The sequence below is a fragment of the Macrotis lagotis genome, chromosome 5 (assembly GCF_037893015.1).
Source record: "Macrotis lagotis isolate mMagLag1 chromosome 5, bilby.v1.9.chrom.fasta, whole genome shotgun sequence".
Taxonomy (NCBI): domain Eukaryota; kingdom Metazoa; phylum Chordata; class Mammalia; order Peramelemorphia; family Peramelidae; genus Macrotis; species Macrotis lagotis.
In genome coordinates, this window is record NC_133662.1 from 45,954,438 (window position 1) to 45,974,560 (window position 20,123).

The following is a 20,123-nucleotide window of genomic DNA, read 5'->3' on the forward strand; positions in this document are numbered from 1 at the left end:
GATATTACTGGACTAAAGAGTAGATGGAATTGATCTAGGGATTTGACCATAGAACATTTGCAGATTTTTCTTTACTGCTTCAGGATGATTATATAGGTATTTGTGGGTCTGCTTTTGGTCAAAGAAGATTCAGTGCTGAATGACTTAATTTTAAGATAAGGAAGGCTCATTTATTGATTGCTATCAGAAAGTGTTGATGATATAGTTTTCTTACACCTCGTCTTCTGATTTCAAATTCTATCGATACAATTTCATGTTACTTTTAATAGGGGTAAAAGATGGGATGACTTGCCCTAGTCCCTATCTAAGCTGAAATGCAAACATAAACATATAATAAGTAAAACTCATTTCCCAGGCAAGACTGCTTCTGAGTTTCAGATATTGTCCTTTTTGATTGTTCTTTCCTGATCACAAATGAATGAACTTCTAATCTGAGACAATCATATCCAAACTTGAATATTACCTTGTGAGTTCAAGAAGTCCAAATGATCCAATTCTTAGCAAACTAGTAGTTTTGTTTTGTTTTTATCTAAAAAGACCACCAGACTGATGCTAATCAAAATTAATTTGGACAATAGAAAATGAGGTAAACTGTAGCATGCCTACTCAGTTGTCACACTATGTTCTCACGAAATTAAAGAATTAACCTCGGAAGAGATTGCTATCAGTCATAAGTAAAGTTTATGTGCTGAATATAATGTATAAGTTAACTTATGGAATCCTATTGATCCTAAGTTATTCAACTAATGCTTTGTCTTTTGTGTTATAGTTTCTCCTAATCTGTTTCATGGTATATATTATACTCTGAAAACATTTTTTCTTTCCTTGTTTAGGAAGATCTTAGAAATGAACCACTAAAATTATCCCTAGAACATTGGAATGAAGTTTTAGTGAGCAGGAAAAGATTGAGAGAAATGGGAGCCTGTCCACCATAACTCTTTTTCTGGGCAATCTCATTAGAGGCAAGGTTCCCTAGGCAGAACTAAGTCCAGGCTACATGCATATGACTTTAGGGAAAAGAATATAGAAACATATTCTCAACTCCTTAGACCCAGCAGGATTTTCTCTATAGGAAAGTATCAATAGCACACAAACTAAGGATGAAAGAGACCTAAGAATTATCTTGTACAACCCCTTCATTTTAAATAAAAATGACAAATATAAGGCCCTAACACATTAATGACTTACCCAAAGCAAGACATGTAGCACTGGAAGTAGTGGAATGAAAAGTGAGATCTTCTGACTCAAAATCTAGAATTCATTCCAGTATATTGTTAATTAATTGATTAATTTGTTTAAAGGAAACCTTTTTACTAAACTACAGTGTTTCCAGTGAATATTTTTTTCAGAAAAAATTCCAAAATATTCAGTATTAACATGGATCCTATCAGACAGACAAATACATTTTAAGATTTTATCTAAATCTGCCTAAATGGTATGAAAAATCTATTAAAGAGGACGAAGGACAGTATATTTGATCTTCCAGTCCTGGAAAATTATTCTATATCAATATTTATGGAAATAAGTCCTCTCTATAGAAAAATATCTGAATACTTCAAAGGTTAATTTATACATGCTAATGACTCCATAGATCATGTATGATTGAACTCTGTATATTTTAAAAATCTACTAAAAGATATAAATTTTCACCACATATCATAAAAGGTTGATAATCTCTGATTACATTATTAAAATTACAAACACACATTCATATATATAAATATATATGTGCATATGTATAAGACATTTAAATTAAGAAATTATTGAAAACTTTCAAAAGTAGACAATTTATTTTTATCAAGAGAGAATATAAAAATTTTCTAAACAATGAAACAAATACATTGACAATTCTACACACTGGATTTGTGAAAATAGATTTAACATAGGGAGAACTCTAATATTGAAGAGCTCTTTTAGCTTGTGATGAGAAGGGAGGAGTGTTGAGGAACACTTAATGTAGCAGATTGCTTTTGAACTTGGCCTAAGTGGAGTGGAGAGTGGGTATGATGATAAAAGCAGAGGTTCACTGTGTAAATCTCTTCCAGTCATGAGGATGATGTGAAAAAAAAAAAAGTAAAACCCAAATACAGGAGAGAGAGTATCCCAGATTACTTGGAACCACTATACATGAAAGCAAGCAGTAGAGTTATGTTTTTGTTAGTTTTGACTGCATTGTTTTCTAGTACATGCATAAAAACTTTGTGTATATGTGATTGTATGTGTATGCATACATATATGTATGCACATATTTCATATTATGATGCATATGGTTACATATGTCAATATGGATAGATAGATATATCGATTAGATAGAGATAGAGATAGATAGATATAGATATAGATAGACAGATATAGATTAGAGATAGATTAGAGATAGATAGATGATAGATAGATAGATGATAGATAAATAGATAGATAGATAGACAGATAGATAGATAGATAGATAGATAGATAGATAGATAGATAGATGATAGATATGAGGTACCATAATGTAATACATAAAGGATAGGCTTCAGAATCAGGAAGACCTGGTTCAGGTCCCATCACTGATGCATTCTATATCTATGACCCTAGGTAAATTATTTAAGTTCTCTGGATCCTTAAGTAACTCTTTAAAAACAGATGCTATTATACATTGTTTAAAAAAAGTTTTTCTTATTTGGAGTTTCATGTCAAGGAAGTTATAAGTTCAGGATGAAAGAACAATAGAGAGACAGATAGATAGACAAAGAGAAAGAAATATACTCAGAGTGAACAAAATAAATTAGTAAAATAGTTTAAATTCTGCCTTAGTTACTCACCAATAGGGTGAGTATTTTAGCAAATTTCGCTGGCACTCAGTCTCCTCACTTTTCATAATAGAACCTGTCTTATAAGCCCATAGTGATGATCAAATAACATGAAAAATTCTTTGAAAATCTGAAAGTGCTTAGTCATCATCATCATCATCATTTTCATCACCATCATTATTTCATTATATATTTTTATTTATAGCTTACAATTTGGTATATTTGGTTGGGTAGCCTTCAGTAAGGATGAAGATGCACTTTGAATTCATAGAAATGAACATGTACTCTGGGTCATGGCTGAAGGACCAACATTTTGTAATGATCCAACAATCCTTCCTTGGATTGACTACTGTTTCAAAAGAGATTGATGATTAAGGACTCAGATCTAAATCCATGGGATGGAAGACTCGATTCTATAGTATATGTCCCTGTCCATTAGGGTAAATCTTTGATAATAATCCTCCCTCCTTAATATATTTAATTGGATTGTCAGTATTTTGTATTAGAGAGAAAAACTAGACTTGTGTTTTAACCAATACTTAAACTCTTGATTTATGGTTTTTTGAAAAAAAAGGTTACTGATGCTTTAAGTAACTGACTTCTAGCATTTAAAACTATCAAGTGGGTAGAAATTTTTGTTCTGTTTTTTTATCCTCAGTACCTATGACAGTACCTGGCCTATTGCTCCTTGATTAATCACATTAAAATGCTATATAAATAACAAATATAATTACATATAAAAAGATTATCAAAATACTCTAAGCAATAAGAATTTCTTAAGTTTCTGTCATAAAAAATTTGACCATGATAATGTCTCATCTATAGCAAACAGATTTTAAATTAAAGTAAGAAATGAGTGGGGATTGATAGTTGATGTTTAGTTGACATATATAAAGGTTAAATATTTACAAAATGCTTTATAATTCTATAATATTTAATCCCTTCAACAATCCTATCATATGGGCACTACTATTGTCTCTGTTTTAGACATAAGGAAAATGATAAAGGTTATATGATATGCCTTGGATCTCATGTAATGAGAGTAAAATCCAGCTCTTCCTAATCCTAACTCTTTTGCTCCATTCATTATACCATGCTGCCTTTCATGAAGACTAATGTTCTGATGCCCAATATAAAAAACATTCTCATTATAGTTTAAAAATCAGTATTCTAATGAAGATTGTTACTTTTCCTTGTCCACAGAGGAATGAATATTTATAATATTATAAACTGTTTATCCAGAGCAAATTTAACATACTCTGATTCCAACCTTCTATTCTGATTAAACTAATAAACACTTGAAAGTCATTGAGAAATCTAGCTACTAAATTTTCAAGTGGTTATTTCACATTCTATTTAAGCATCCATCAAACAATGATGCATGGTGATTAAAATACTAAAGAAATGGCTAAATTGCTTTGAATAACTCATATAACATGTATATCATCAAAATGAGTTGGAGAAAGCAAACGTATAGATAAAACATATAATAATTTCTATTCCTAAAATGGTTGAACCCAGTTTATAAGTGCTCAAATATGTGTTACATTTCATTTCGAGATTTCAAAGAAAAAAAGCTGATGGAAGGTTCCTCCTGGATGACATATGTGGAAATGGAAATGTATTTTACTTTGTAGAATTTATATAATAATTTTTATAAGAGAATATAATTGTGCAGGGACTGACATAGATGCTATGCAAAGAAGAGGAAAATGCCAGCTATAGCCAAATTTCTGATTTTCAAGGTTATCTGAACATATAATATTGTATCTCTTTCATTATTACAATTAAACTTCAAGCTATTTGTATCTTACTTTACACCCTTGAGAAATTTAAGTCAACTTACTATTTTTATCATAAGAACTTACTATTTTCAAGACATTGGGTACACTTTCTTTATTAAAGTTCTCTGCCTCAAGGAGCCTGAAAAAAGCAGTTGTTGGTATTGAGGGTGGAATACTGGTCTTGAGAACTTGAGTTCAAATATAGACTCATACTTATTAGTTGTGTGATCCTGAGCAAATAACTTAAGCTCTGTTTGTCCCAGTTTCTGCATCTGCAAAAGAAAAGCTATAATAGTAGTTACCTTGCAAGGTTATTATGAGGATCAAATGTGATACTATTTATAAATGCTTAACACATGATTGCTTGGTTGGTTGATTGCTGTCCATTATTCTCAAAAGAGAACCATCTGACTGAGGCCAATCAGTCCAAAACATGAGTGTAGAGCATTCTACGCTAGATTGTCCACAAATAATTCATATGAACATTTGGAGTGTCAATGTCTCTAAATTTACGTATGTCACATTTCTTTTGAATTACTGCAGTTCTGCTTTACTCAGTGTGCAGTGCTTTCTTTGTTTCAGTACACAATACTGTCTATTTCTGTGCTAGTATCTCCTATGTCTCACAATTGATTCCAAAGTTCTTCAGAAAAAATAAAATCGGGACAAGCTGCTTTGCCACACAAGATGAGTCTAATGGCATTCAAACTACTTCTTCAAATGGAAATTCAGCCTAAGGTATATAGTCCATGGCATTAGAATTGATTGATGATGATTTCTCATCAGCCCATCTACTGGATCATGTTCGCATCAGTAATGTATGTGGCTCCATCAACACTAAGTTGTTGAGATGTGCCACATTTCCTTGGTCCATAAATAACCTTTAATGTTTGTCCTTTATTTTTGAGGAAGACCACAATAGGGAGGTGATGCCATGATGAGCACATGAAATGGATTTGAATGAGTAGGTGCTGTGCTAAGTCACCAGTCTCACTTTCTTCTCCAGAGTCATCTAGGTTCAGTGGCCAGATATAAATCAAGATAACTGGAGACAGCCCTGGATGCATGGCAATCAGATTTAAGTGACTTGCCCAAGGTCACACAGCTAGTAAGAGTCAGGTGTCTAGGACTGGATTTGAAATCCTTTCCTCCTGAATCCAAGACCAGGGCTCTAAGCACTATGCCACCTAGATGCTCCTATAACTAGCATTTAGGGAGCTTGCTGACCAAATTATATCTGATTGCAAAACCTGTGCTACATTATTTAGTAACAAAGATATCATCCTGGTGAGATGGCTTGAACACTTCCAAAGTCTTATCAACAGATTGTCATCAATCAATGTTAAAGTCATTGATCATATACCTCGGGTTAAAGTCAATCCCTATCTAACTGAATCTCAAACTGAATTTCATTTGCCTTCTAGAGTCAAGAATTCTACATTTCTCTAAGCTTTGCTTTACTTAGAATCAGATGAACTCTCCTGATGATTAACCCTGTAAAAGTTCTCATTTTTTCATTTAGAAGCTTCTGAATTACCCCATGATTTTCATTATAGAAGGAGGAAGATGAAGAGGAATATGAGGAGAACAAGGATGAGGATAAGGAGGACAAAAAGAAGGAAGAGGAAAAAGAAAAGATTGCAGAACTGTATCAAAAAGTTGATGGTAGAAGTGGCCATGTGCACTATCAGTTGCTGTTGAAGAACAAGTCCAAGAGCAGAGGAACAGTTCAGAATCATACAAGTTACCAAGAAAATCAACTTTATTAACTGAAAGAAATTAGTCAAGAGCAGAATAGCAGTAAAATTTTATTTTCAATGCAGAATCTATTCTCATTAAGCTACCTTTATGGACAGTGCCTTTGATGTAATGAGACACTAAAGTTTAAAATTACAAATCTGTGTTACCATAAGTACATGAGTTGTCCTCATTCAAAACCTCATTGGCAGGTTCTTGTATATGGCTATTCTCCCCACCAGAATCCATCTATGAAGCAGTGTAATGAGGATTTATGTGTGAATTATAGCATTTTTATTCTTGTGCTTGTTTCAATATACAAATTCCTATGATATAATCTTTTTTCTTTATTATAAAGTAAAATAGTTTTAATATCTAAAAATGTCAAGATTATAATGACAAGTTTATGTAATAGGAATGGATTAGTTAGGGCTAAGATGCAAAAGTAGTGATTAGAGAGAGCAAATCTTCTACAATTAGGTTCACCTAGATCTTTGAGAGAATTTGAATATAACCTCATGATGCTGGTCCTTCCTCAGGAAATAATTTCAGTCAGAGTGAGAGCAAACTGGAGTGAAAGAATCAGCCCAGGAAGGGAATAAGTGTAGATATGTCTATGGAAATTGGTCCTGGGAATATCATTTAAATTTAGAGCAGTACTTTTTTGTTATAGTTAAGAACTGGAAATAAAATGAGTTTTCACAAGATGGGGAAAGGCTAAATAAATTGTGACATAGCAAAATCATGAATTTTAATTCTCTCATAAGAAATGATGAGTAAAAGGGATTCAGAGAAAACTGGAAAAAACTTTTTATAATTGATTCAGAGTGAAATGAACAAAACTGGGAGAACAGGTTACATAATGAACACACTAATATAAAGGAAAAAATTTTGAAAGACTACAAATAATAAGTGATTAATAACTTCAGAAAATGATGATAAAATATGCTTCTAGTTTCTTAAACTAGATGTGCAGAATGAGATTTGAATTTTCAGAAATAATGTGAATTTTTAAAATTTGCTAATATTTTTAAGAGGAATTTTCTATTTGGGTATGTGAAGGGAACTTGTAGTGAAATGAATCCAAAAAAAAATGAAAGAAATAAAATCAATAAAATATTTTTAAATACAGAGAAAAAGTTCACTTGAAGACCAAAACACATAAGTGATTTGTTTAATACCTTGTTAAATTCAAAATGTATTATGATAATAAAGTCTATAATTACAACTACTAGTAGAGTGAAGTTGAATAATCTCTGGAAATTAGAAGCAGTATACAATGCATTAATAAATCCTAAGTTATGAGAGGACACAAGATTATTTAAAATGGAGCAACTGGGCCATTTTAGCTTCTGTACTTCTAACATAAGCAAGATATAAAAGCAGTCTTAAAAATTAACAAATGAATAAATAAATAAGAATAAATAAGGGAGAAAATAAAACAGATACACAAATGAATTTAATTAATACTTTAATGCATAATTTGATAAGTTAACCATATTCTGAAAGGGAATATTTCTTTTATAATGTAATTTATATGTACAGTAAAAAAGATGTCTGTTGATGGTTAAATTCATAAGAAAAAAAGAAAAATGAAAAAATATTATTTAACGTCTCTGGACTTCAGTTTTCTCTTTTATAAAATTAGATTATCCACAATCATCCCTAAAGTCCATTCTAATTTTACATCTATGATTCTATGATGCACTCCTGCTCCCTGATTTATTTACAAATGTAATCATTGGTCAAGGCAGTTATTTTTTTTTAGTACCATAAATTCCCAAGTGTAATGAGAGGATTAATACTTTATACAATGTCTTTCATTGAAGGAGTATCATTTACAAACCTATTACTTTTCATAATTCGTCTGTGATGCCAGTCTAGTTAGGATATATTTCAAGTTGTATATGATGGATGCCAAATGGAAAAGTCCAAATATTGAAGATTAATATCAACTTATTTTATTTCTTATGAACAAATACATATATGAAAAAGAAAGTCCTGACACAGCCCTGTTTCTTCATACTAATTCCATTCTTCACTTTCAAATTTATCTAAAACTAAAGTCTGACCATATTACATATATATGTATGTATCAACATTCCAAAAATTGCAGTAGCTCCTTATTACCTTCAGGATCAAATATAAAATGTTCTATTTGTCTTTTAATCTTTTCTTAAGCTGACTTCTTCCAGAGAGAGAATAGAAAGTTTGCTTTAATGTCAGACTGATCAGGGTTCCAAATATGCTTCCTGTACGTAATCTTAACTATGTAGTCTTCAGCAATCACTTATTCTCAAAGTCCCTGGCCCAGGTGACTCTCTCAGGTTTTAGTTGCAGGCAATTTCAGAGCATTACTGATAAGGAGAGTTTTCTTGTGGTTAGATATACAATCTACTACAACAAATTAAAATGTCTAATCTCTTTATAGATATGCAATTAGATAGGCAGTTTGAGATTTATCTATTTATATACATGCACAAAATTCAAGTTAATTTTTTTTTTTAGAACAACAAAAATATCTTACTAAAACAGAAGATTTACAGAAGTTTCCAGACAAGCCATACAAAATGGTCACTAGCTTTTCTTGAAGGGAAGTTTCTACACTTTGACAGCAGAATCACAATATTATTGAGGGCTATGATGTTTAATGTTCCTATTTTTTGCTCAAAAGACCAAATTTGTCCATCTACAGTGTTTAAAGAGTTAAAACTTGGCTAGAGGGCATATTCTAAAGTACAACTGGTTAGCTGTTTTAACCAATGCAATTAGCATCACCATAAAAAGGGAAAAGGAGCCCACAAAACTGGAAGAAAAAAAAGACACACCCCAGCAGCTAACCCACAACTACTTTCATTCACAGTGCTGATACTTAAACCACGATGAGAGAAATGAATAAAAACAGAGCTCGACCACCGCTTTTAAACAATTTCACAACAATCCAGATGATACTTCTAACCTCTGCTCATGTATTACAACAGTGAATCAGGACAAGACAGAGATTTGCTAAAGTACATTTAATCACCAAAGGACTGAAGATGGTCTGGGTTTTTATTCTGTAATATTTCTAAGACTGTGTCCATGAAATGCAAACAAAAAATGCAGAGGTCTTCACAGAACAGAAGTGATGCACACTTGATGTTGAGACTGAATTTAAATATTATTCACGGCATATAGCCTAGTCCATCCTCTGGTTGTTTTGATGGCTTGGGCTTCCTTGGTCTTTCCCTGCTTGGCTACATCTTTTGCTAATGGATCCTCTGGATTGTGAGCATTTAACAAAGCTTGGATTGAGAGCAGCACTGGGCTGGGTGTTTCTGTAATGCTGGAGACCATTTATCTTTCAAAATATCTAAACATATTCTTTCCCAACTTGTTTACATTAGGTGATAAATTTTGATCATTAAACATACTTTAACAGCTGCTATTGGATATTCTTCTGTAAGAAATAGTTCAAGTTTAAAAGTCCCTCCCTCAAAGGGGGAATCCTGCGGGTCTGCAATGACCACATGAAAATAACTAGCTTTGCTTTCATCTGGTTCTGCTTTTATCCCAGGAACTGATTCTACCAACAAATGTTGGGTTTCCTTAATAATTCTGCTGGGCAGCCAGGCCATCTTATCTGATCCAGATTTCAGCCTCAGGGTCTCATTTCTCTTCAAGTTAATCTTAATGATTAGATAATAAAAATCATAAACAGTTCTCTAGATGTTTCCTGCTTCGAAGAAACAGGTTAGCATAATTTTAAGATAATTGGAAAAAGAAAGCTATTGCCAGCAGCCTTGCTTTCTCCTCCCGTATTGACATGAAGTCATGAGTATTTGGTTCTGCTGTTGCTTCTTTTGCTTCTACTCTTTCTTGTATTAGTGAAGAAGCACTGGAGATAGAATTGACAAAGTTGTAACCTTGTGAGTCTCAAAAGGTCAGGATAATCCTGAATTGTTATCAATGACAGAATTTGAGTATAGCTAAGTTTGTTCTGGCAACACAGCCCATAAGAGCCACCAAGACCCAGCCCAGCAGGGAATTAACCACAAAACAAGATTCTGGATCCTATAAGTAAACCACTCATTAAATATGCTATTTTCAGAAGTAACCCTGGTGGTAGTAATGCTTTGGATCAACTACTTTAAGGTTGAACCTACTCTCCCCATATAATGAGGTAGTATTAAGGAAGATATGCCCCCAGTTATTGGCAGGAAGTTTGTTTCTTTTCACTTCTATTCTTGGATATCTTAGTATACATTCCTTTGTAATTTTTAATTAACATCAATTGGTAAAATTAAATTAGTTTCCTAATCAATTAATATTATATATGAGATATAAACTTGTAGTTGATGTTTGAGAGAGTACAATAGAATAGAAATTTGAACTCATAGTATTAAAAGAGACCATCATTCCTACTCGCCAGACTGCACCTAGAACTCTGAGGAGAAATGTAGTTAACCTTGTTCTGGGAGATACAAATCTTCAGTGTGAGGAGAATTTATCTAGAGATTTCGAGAGTCTCAATACAAAAGTAAAAGATTTTGAAGTTGGAGCCTGTATCCACTATTTGCAATTTTGTATGACCTTGAGCAAATAACTTCATTTTCTTAGACCTTAGTTTCCTAAACTATAAAATAAGAGGATTGGATTGCATAACCTCAAAAATTCCTTACATTTTCAAATGAATTTGTGACAGTGACTACAGCACAGCAATTTATCTAATGGAATATTTAATTTATAAAATTATAAATCATTTAAAATTTTTAATATGAAGAAAATATGAGTCAAAGAATAAAATAAAAAAGTGATAAGTATTACAATTTCACAAAATAAACTAAGAACATTTCATGAACTAGCAGAAAAATAAGCAGGCAGAACTATTTATGATGTTCATCCTTTAAAAGAGAATTCTCTCAGTATATGCATAGTCAAGAAAAAAGACAAAGAGGACTTTCTCTAATGGTTTACCATGAGATGAATTAGTTTTACTCACTTTTCAAAATCCTCCAATAGTTTTTCCCCCTTTAAATTCATGTATTTACATAAAACAATATGATTTAGATGGGAAATGTTTTATCTCCTTATAGTACTAAGAAGTATGCCTCAAATTGTACACTCAGAGTGTACAATATCTATGGAAAGTTTTGAAGTGAAACTTTATGTGAAGCCTGATTAATAAACAAATCAGATTATTCCAGGGAATTGCTCACAATAAAGCTTCTACATATTACTCAAAGCTAACTAGGAACCCTCTTTCTTGACACATGTAAAACAAGTTTTTACTAGTCTTCACTTATCTTGGTATTTTCCCAGACTATATCTAAGAATATATATTTATCAAACAATAATTTATAAATCTTTCATGCCCTGGCCCCTATCTAATGGAGATGCTAATCACTTTTCAAAATTTCTCCTGACTAGGAAAAATTTCCATACTGATTAGAGCATTTTTCCTAAAACAGAATAAACATTACTTTGTGCAGCATTTTACTAAATATTGAGCATGAAAAATAAGGTAAAAGACAGGCCCTATTCTTGATAACCTCACAATCTAATGAGGGATACAACATGCAAATATCTATGTTTAAATATGTACCAAACAATTGGACAGTGGATAGAGTGTCAGATCTGAAGTCAAGGAAGCCTAGACTCAGATACTTTACTAGCTGTGTGATCCTGAGCATGTAAGTCACTTAGAACTTTTGTCCTAGCTCTTCATATGTAAAATGAACAAGAGAAAGAAATAGCAAACCACTCCAGTATTTTTGCCAATTAAACCTCAAATGGGTTCATGGAAGACTCAGATAGGACTGAAAGTACTAAACAACAAAAATTTGGAGATAAATCAATAGAAGGAAGGTACTAGAATTAAGAGGGATTAGAAAAAGCTTCCTGCAGAAAAATGGGATTTTATCTATAGAGCAGCAAGATGCTTCTAGATAAAATCTGAGATTTTGAGTTCTTCCCTTTCCCTACCCCAACATCAGTCTTCCAGTTCTAATATTTCACAAGTATAACCAAAGATCAAATTATGGGGACTAGTATCCAGTGCTTTTTGGTCTCAAAAATTCATCTTGTGGGTGCAGAAGGTCCTTTTTCTAGATTCACCAAATTAGGAAAACTGCTACTGAAAGTCTTCAAAGATATTTCACTATCTTTCTATCTTACCTGCTTAGTGAAACTGCTTTTAAATAACAAATTAGTCTATTATCAGAGGACATTGTATTCAAGTACTCCCTGATTTTTTATCACAAGTCCCCTCAAGGAAAAGAAATATCAGTATGGCTGCTTACATCTGGATTATGCCTATTGGTCAATTTTTAGCTGCTTTAGAAGAGAGATCCATTCTTCAACTGGAATTCTTTTTCATTCTAAACATGGCCAAAGTAAAATAGAAAATTCTGTTGCAAATTAGCTTTTGAACACATGCAGTTTTTAAATGCTTTTTCAGTACATTTTTAATACTATTTTTGAGCTGTTGTTTACAATTTAATGTGACTAATTAACAAATCTGTGTTATTTAGGAACCCATGTTTTAATAAAAAGTATTTTGAAATTGGCTTAGGATCATAAAGTATAATTCTTGCTCCTTATAGACCTTCTAGTTTTTTTTCCCTAATTATTGGACTTCTATTAAATAGCCTTCTCTGTTACAATATATCTGGTTTTTACTTGCTCAATTTTTTTCCACTGAGTTTTGTTTCTCTAGCTATATATCTCTGAGACCAGCCTCTGCAGAATGCCAGCCAGCTTTACTAGCTGATCATTCTCTGGACGCTACCTCAATAAAGTCCTCACTGTAATGCATTCATCTCTAAATGGACTCTGAAAGGTTCAGAAGAATCTGGGTCCTGAATAATTTTGAGGGGGGGGGGTGGATGATGCAGGGAAAATATGTAGAAAATTATGAATGTAAGTGAAAGAAATTTTTTTTATCTTAAAGACTGATAAATCTTGTCAAATTGGGTGGAGATCCCCATTCTTGATGTAAATTGACTACTATGGATTCATTGTTTAATATAAAATTTGTATTCTGATCTCCTGAGGCTTCACCTTTTACCTAATTCCAAGTCCAGTAAGGGGAAGGGAGTTCACCTTTTGCCCTCTGGATAAGAGGCAAGACATAAAAACCTGGGTTGGACTCCATTCAGGGTGGCCAATCTTCTTTGACTTGCTGGCCCAATAAAGCCCAGCTTGGCTGTTCTTTTCTCTCTGTCTTTCTTTACCTATCATTTTCTTATGTTGTGACTTCTTTAATAAATTTTTGTTTTATTTCCAACCTTGCTTTCCCTGAGTCTGAATAATGATTCCTCATAGGCAGGATTAAACTTAAGTAACCAGTGGCTACAATAATAGTACCCAATTCACAGGGTTTTGTGAGAATCAAATGAAATAGTGTATGAAAAGCATTCTTTTAACTTTTTAGAGGACTGTTTAAATATTAGCTATTGCTAACTTAAATATCCATTTGTTCAGTCATTTTAGTCTTGTTGGGGGTCTTTAGGACCCTTTTGAGGTTTTCTTAGTAAATATATTGGAAAGATTTATCATGTCCTTCTCCGACTGATTTTAGAGATGAGGAAACTGAGACCAACATAGCTAGTGTCTAAGTCGGATTGGAGGTCTTCCTAATTCCAGAATTTGCAGTTTGTTCACTGTGTCATCTTGCTGCCCTATTATGTAAATAATGTAAGTTAAAGAGTTAGAAGACTGGTATTAGGGTAGGGAAAAAGAGGAGCACAAAATAACATTGGGTTTCTTTTGTCCTCTGCCTTCACTGGATAAAAGAAACCCAATGTTATCCTGCAATCAACAGTAATAACAATTCTCCAAACAATATATAAAAGTTTAAGTAAAAAGATTCCAAAGTAGGCCAGTCCCTGAGACAGATATTGATGTTGCTGAGAAGAAAGAAATGACAAAATTTCAGTAGGTTCCAACATTACTTCCTCTCTCTGCAGGTGATGTACAGAGGTCTCCAATTACTCCAAATGCTAAGTATCCATAATTCATATACACAATACCATATGTATATAGCTATCATTCCTTAGACCAGTTCCCTGATGATTTCAGCAGGTATGCTTAGAAAATGTTCCACGCAAGGAAGAAATCTATATTTCTAGAAAGTTATATATTCTTTATGTCATTGAAAAAATATAATTTAAAGTAAGAAACGTCTCTTTTCTCACTTGATACAACTGTACATCATTTACCTTAGGTCTTTTATTTAAGAATGCTATGTTGTGATCAAAGAACTCTGGCACTAGACTCAGAAGATCTAACCTCACCTCCTGGTTCTGTCAACTACTTCCTTTGGACAAGTCACTTGCTTTCTCTATTGGATTCAGTTTCCTGTAAAAATTTATAAGATGGACAACATGATTGTTGAGGTCACTATAAGTTCCAAATCCTTGACTTTACAGAATTTATGGAAATTATCTTTTTATAAAACATTTATTCATATGCAATTAAAAGTAATAAATAAGAAAGTATATTGTCAAAATATGTTGAATTCATTTTCTAAATGTTAAGTCTAAAGATGATTTTTATGAAATCTTATTTCAGACCTCATCATATAATACTGAGATTATTGCACTAGCTTGCTAATCAGTCTCTCCAATTTACATCATTCCCTACTCTAATCCATCCTCCACATCTACCAAAATATTTTTTCTATATCTTATCTTGAAAGTATTGGGTTTTAGTCAATAGAAAGGAAACTCAGTTCCTGCAAGACTTGTATTCAAGCCTCACTTTTTATCTACTTTGTGATTCTGGGCAAATCATTTAGCATATGAATGTTCTAAATCAATCTCTAAGACTAAGTTTATGAAAAGGAGTTAAAGGGCAATTGATTGAGGAGTTCCCTCATTAAGGAGTACCCACATGAATTTAATCAGTCCCTAAACCCAGGTCTGACCACATTACTTCCCCTGCTCAATGAAATTCTAATATCTCCCTATTGCTTCTAGAATAAAACAGAAATTTCTCTATCCTATGTTAAACACTCCTTATAACCTGACCTTGTGTCAACCCCTTCAGTCTTATCACCCATACTTCCTTCATCTGTCATTTCAGTAAGATTGCTCTTTTTTTTAATGTTCTCCTCACATGACAATACCTTTGTGCTGAGTGGAACAGCCTCACTCTTCACTTTTGCCTCTTGTATCTCAGGGTACTTTCATGAATCAATTTATATTCCACCCTCTGTAGGTAGCCCTTTTTTTTGGCAAGGCTTCCCCTCCTCTCCTTTTCCAAGATTACCATGAATCTGTTTTTTAAGTATTTTGTAAACATGTTTTATAAAAATTTTCCATACTTGTTCTATTATATGCTGTCTCATCCATGGGAACAAGTTCAATTTTCATAGTGTCTGACAAATAGCTGTCTCTTAATAAAAGCTAGTATCAAGACACAAGGTCATCAAATTATACCAATTAAAAGAGAACTTGAACATTAATTTAATTTGTAATATTTTTAATGTCTTCTCCCTTTTGTTCTGACAGCCTCTTTTTCTTTAGTAGCTACCATAAAAAATGGAACCAATCTATGACCAAAAGAAAACATTTCAACCATAATTAACATGACTTCAGGACAAAGTGGTGGTTCTTTTTATAAAGAAGACAACCAGATATTGACCACTAAATGTAGACTATTAGATAACCTTTTATTAATATTTTCCAACATTAGGAATAGGGTAGACTTATCCTATTGCCACTTCAATTCAATTAACTCATGACCTAGTGTCATGAAAATTGGTCCATGTTTTTGTAAGAATAATCCTATCCTACTTAGAAAAAATAATTTATATTCTAAAAAATCTTACCATTAGATTAAATATTTGTTTTTCTGCTCAATGTAAGACACAAACTTATTTGTAGAGGTATCCCAAGAAAATTAGAAAAAACTTCTTAACTTTTTTTTTTCCATCTGCCTTCATGAGATAAATCAAGATGGTGAAGTGATTTAACAGCACAATCAGTTGTGTGTCAGACCTGACTGATGGGACCCTTCCAAGTCCTGGCAGGTGATTTGATCCCCATGGGCTCAGACAAATCTTCTCCAAAGACCTACTCATTAAGAGGAGCTAAGAATGATTTTTTAAATGTCAACTGCCTTTTACTTTACCATTGTATCAAGATGTTTTTATTGTTGTTATTCAGTTCATTTGCTTTGATTTGAATAGAACTATAATGACCTAAGGATGGTGTTTATGAGAAAGAGCTGTACTTACCTTTCAAAATGTCAAGTGTGTAACCAGGTAGCAAGAAATGATTTCAACAGAGACTTAGGTAAGAAAATAATGAATATAATTTTCACAAAATATGAGTTTAATAGCTTTTGAGGTTTATCAAAACAATATAATTTACTTTTGGTGTAAAACTAAGAAGTATCTTCTTCCCCTAACCACAGGTTCTTCATTTGGTGAGTATGGACTAATGAGTAACACAGAAAGTATAAATCAATGTACAGCTCATTTTAACTAAAAGGGGATACAAATCATCCCACTCTCAGAATTTTTTTTTAATTTAAGTTTTTAACCATCTCTATATTTTGGAAATTTTTGTGGCAATGGGTATTGAGACTAGTGGGATTCAATCTTATTGTAAGTTTTATGGTACTTAGAACATATGTTGAATGCAATGTACAAAGTATTCAAGGGACCTCAAAATTAAAGGAGAAGAAAAAAAACAGAGTGACTGAGAAAGGGAGTAAGAAGTAACAAGTTCTTCTTCTGGTAATACCTGTGCCAGTTCTCTTATCTTTATCTGTCTCTCCTTGTTTTAAACTAACATCAATACCTATTTCTTTACAAAGGCTACCTCCCTCATTGGTGACTTAATGATCTGTCGATTTTGCAAGGATATTAATCTTAACAATCGATGGAGGTGAAATTGCAAAGAAAAAAACAAGTTGAGTCCTTGACAAGGTTTTGCAAAATGCTGAAAGTAATGAAAATATTCCTACTTATTTAGCAAGTGAACCAATGGAATCAAAGACTTTTTTTGTCTCTAATTCTTACTGAAGAGAACCAGTGCTCTTTTCAACTATTTTCAGTCATGTCCAATTCTTTATTTTCTATTTGGGTTTTCTTAGCAAAAATACTGCCATATCGTTTTCCAGTTCATTTTACAGATGAGGAACTGAGACAAACAAGATTATATGGGTTTATGTGATAAATTTTTGAGGCTAGATTTGAACTCAGTTTCTCTGGACTCCAGGACTGCTACTCTATCCACTGTTCCATCCAGTTGCCAAAAGATAACATTTAAAGAATCTTTATGACAAGTTAGCTTTATAACCTTGTTCAAGTAATTTAATTTTCCTGGTTCACAGTTTCCCCATCTATAAAATTAAAGTTTTTTTTTACCTGAATGGCCTCTGAATTCCCTTTCAGAAAAGATCAATGACTTCAAGTTCTAAATGAATGATTCTATGGTCCGCTGATTTTTTTTTTTAGGTTTTTGCAAGGCAAAGGGTTTAAGTGGTTTGCCCAAGGCCACGCAGCTAGGTAACTATTAAGTGTCTGAGGTCAGATTTGAACTCAGGTACTCCTGACTCCAGGGCCACTGTGCCACAAAGCCGCCCCCAGTCACACTGATTTTTTTCATTCACTTAATAAATATTAATTATGTACAGAATACACATAGTACACTGTGCAAGTTGGGAGATATGTGAAAATGAATACACATTTCTTCTTTCATGCAGCTGACAAAATAGTAGAGGAAAAAATAAACATTCTGTGTGTTTGTATGTCTATGTGTATATATATAAATATATATATATATATATATATATATATATATATATATATGATTGTGTTGCAAGAAGAGAATTGCATAAGCAAAGTCATGAGAGACAAAAAAATTATAACTTGGAAACTATTTGTGAGTAGTAAGCATGGGTGTATATGTACGGCGTGTAATGTATATTCAAGGAGGATGAGTACCTCTGGTGTGAGGGTATTGAGCCATTTTCAGGGCTGCTTTCCATATTTGATGTCTACCTGAGCCACCTAAACTACCAGTGACTCCAGGAAGCTGTAGCATACACAGTGGCCACACTATGGTAAACCATTTTGGCAAGCTGGCCAAACCAAATTGAGGCTAAGGGAGTCTGAAACTGAGTTGGCAAGGGTTACCCCAAAGCACTGGTGGAATGGGCAGATGAGAACACTCCATTCCAATAGTCCATGAATATAACTAAAGTAGGTATCGTGGAATGCTTAGAACTTGCTTAGATATAGAAGAAACCAAGGTTTCTGCATCCAGAGCCATCCCCAGTTAACTTGACTCTAGATCATGATGACTTTGGAAGAGAGAGTGAGGTAGATGACTTCATGAAGTTCTACCTCACAAATCCAATTTACGCATGAATCAAAAGACACCACCCATACCACTTTACCATTTCTATCTCTAAGTCCTGTGACAAGTGATGAAGCAGCAAGTATGGATAAATTGGGAGTTGTAGTCATTAATACTGCACACAGGCAGCCCAGATCAAAGGGTCATGTCCCCATTGAAAGCAGTAGTGGGACACAAACCCTCCCCCTACCCACCCCCGGGTGACTGAGCAGCTCTTTTTTAAGGATCACACCACTCATTGAACAGCACTTGTTCTGAGAAAACCCAGAAGGTGCCATATCCAAAAAAGCAATTCTGAGTGAAATAAGACTGGTAAATGAAAGCCAGATTTCTGAATTTGGAGGTAGATACATGATTTCCTACAGTGGCCAGACTGAAAGGGAGTACTATGAGGCTGTGGTAAGTTTTCCAGTCAAAACTAATCTAATTAACAAGCTATGCTAATGCCTACCAAAAGGAGGGGATGACACACTCATGAAAATGAAATTGCCACTTGCAAGAAATTGTCATGCACTCAAGGTCTATGCTCCCACCATGACCTGATAAAATCAACAAAAAATTTATGAAGACCTGGAGACCCTTGTCATCAATATACCAAAAAGGATAAGCTTATATTTCTGGTGACTTTAATGCTATATTAAACTCAGAATATCAGCCATAACAGGGAGTACTTTGGAGGAATGAAGTTGGAAACAGCAACAATGGTCACCTACTCATGATGTAATTAGTTCAGCACAAAAGCTCTGTAGACCTTCAGTTTGCTAGATTAGTCTAGTACTTCTTCTCACTTTCAGAGTCTCCTAAATACTGAGCTACCTCTGACAATGCATCTGTCAACCTGATTATCAATGTGTTCCTCTCTGAAAGGACACTGCCAGAGAAAGTGAACTCATCCACAGTTCTCAAAACTTCTCCATTTGCTGAAACAGTCATCTGCAAACTGAAGATCATGTACCAATATTCCCTCCATTTTGGTCTTGGCTTATAGCCTTTACAAGATGAAGAATTTACCATCAGTATGGTAGCTGACCTTGATGCTGTATTCGACTTTAGTGACGGTGTTTAATAACATGACTGAAACATCATAATAGAACACATGGAAGCAAGGACACAGCCTTGTTTCACTCTATGGATGATGCTCTTGTGATGATTGTGCACTCAATGCAGCCTCTGAAGCTGAGATGTTAACAAAGTATGGATCAATTCTCTGCTACTTGTGCTAATTTTGGCCTAATGATTAGCACTGAGACAATACAGGTGCCCCATTAACCAAAACCACATTAGCCATATGTGAAACCATACAGTTACAGATGATCTCATTGCTGCATGCCTGTGAAACCTTGACAGTCTACCAACACCATTCCAGGAAACTGAATGAATCAATTCCATTGAAACTGACTTAGGAAGATTCTGAAGATCACCTGGCAGGAGAAGATACCAGACACTGAGGTCTGTTATTG

The 20,123-nt window shown here is 33.5% G+C and overlaps 1 pseudogene; it reads right to left on the reverse strand.

Moving 5' to 3' along the window:
- Window positions 1-9,463: 9,463 nt before the first annotated feature.
- Window positions 9,464-9,927, reverse strand: LOC141489688 (ubiquitin-conjugating enzyme E2 N-like; annotated as a pseudogene).
- Between the last annotated feature and the right edge of the window lie 10,196 nt (window positions 9,928-20,123).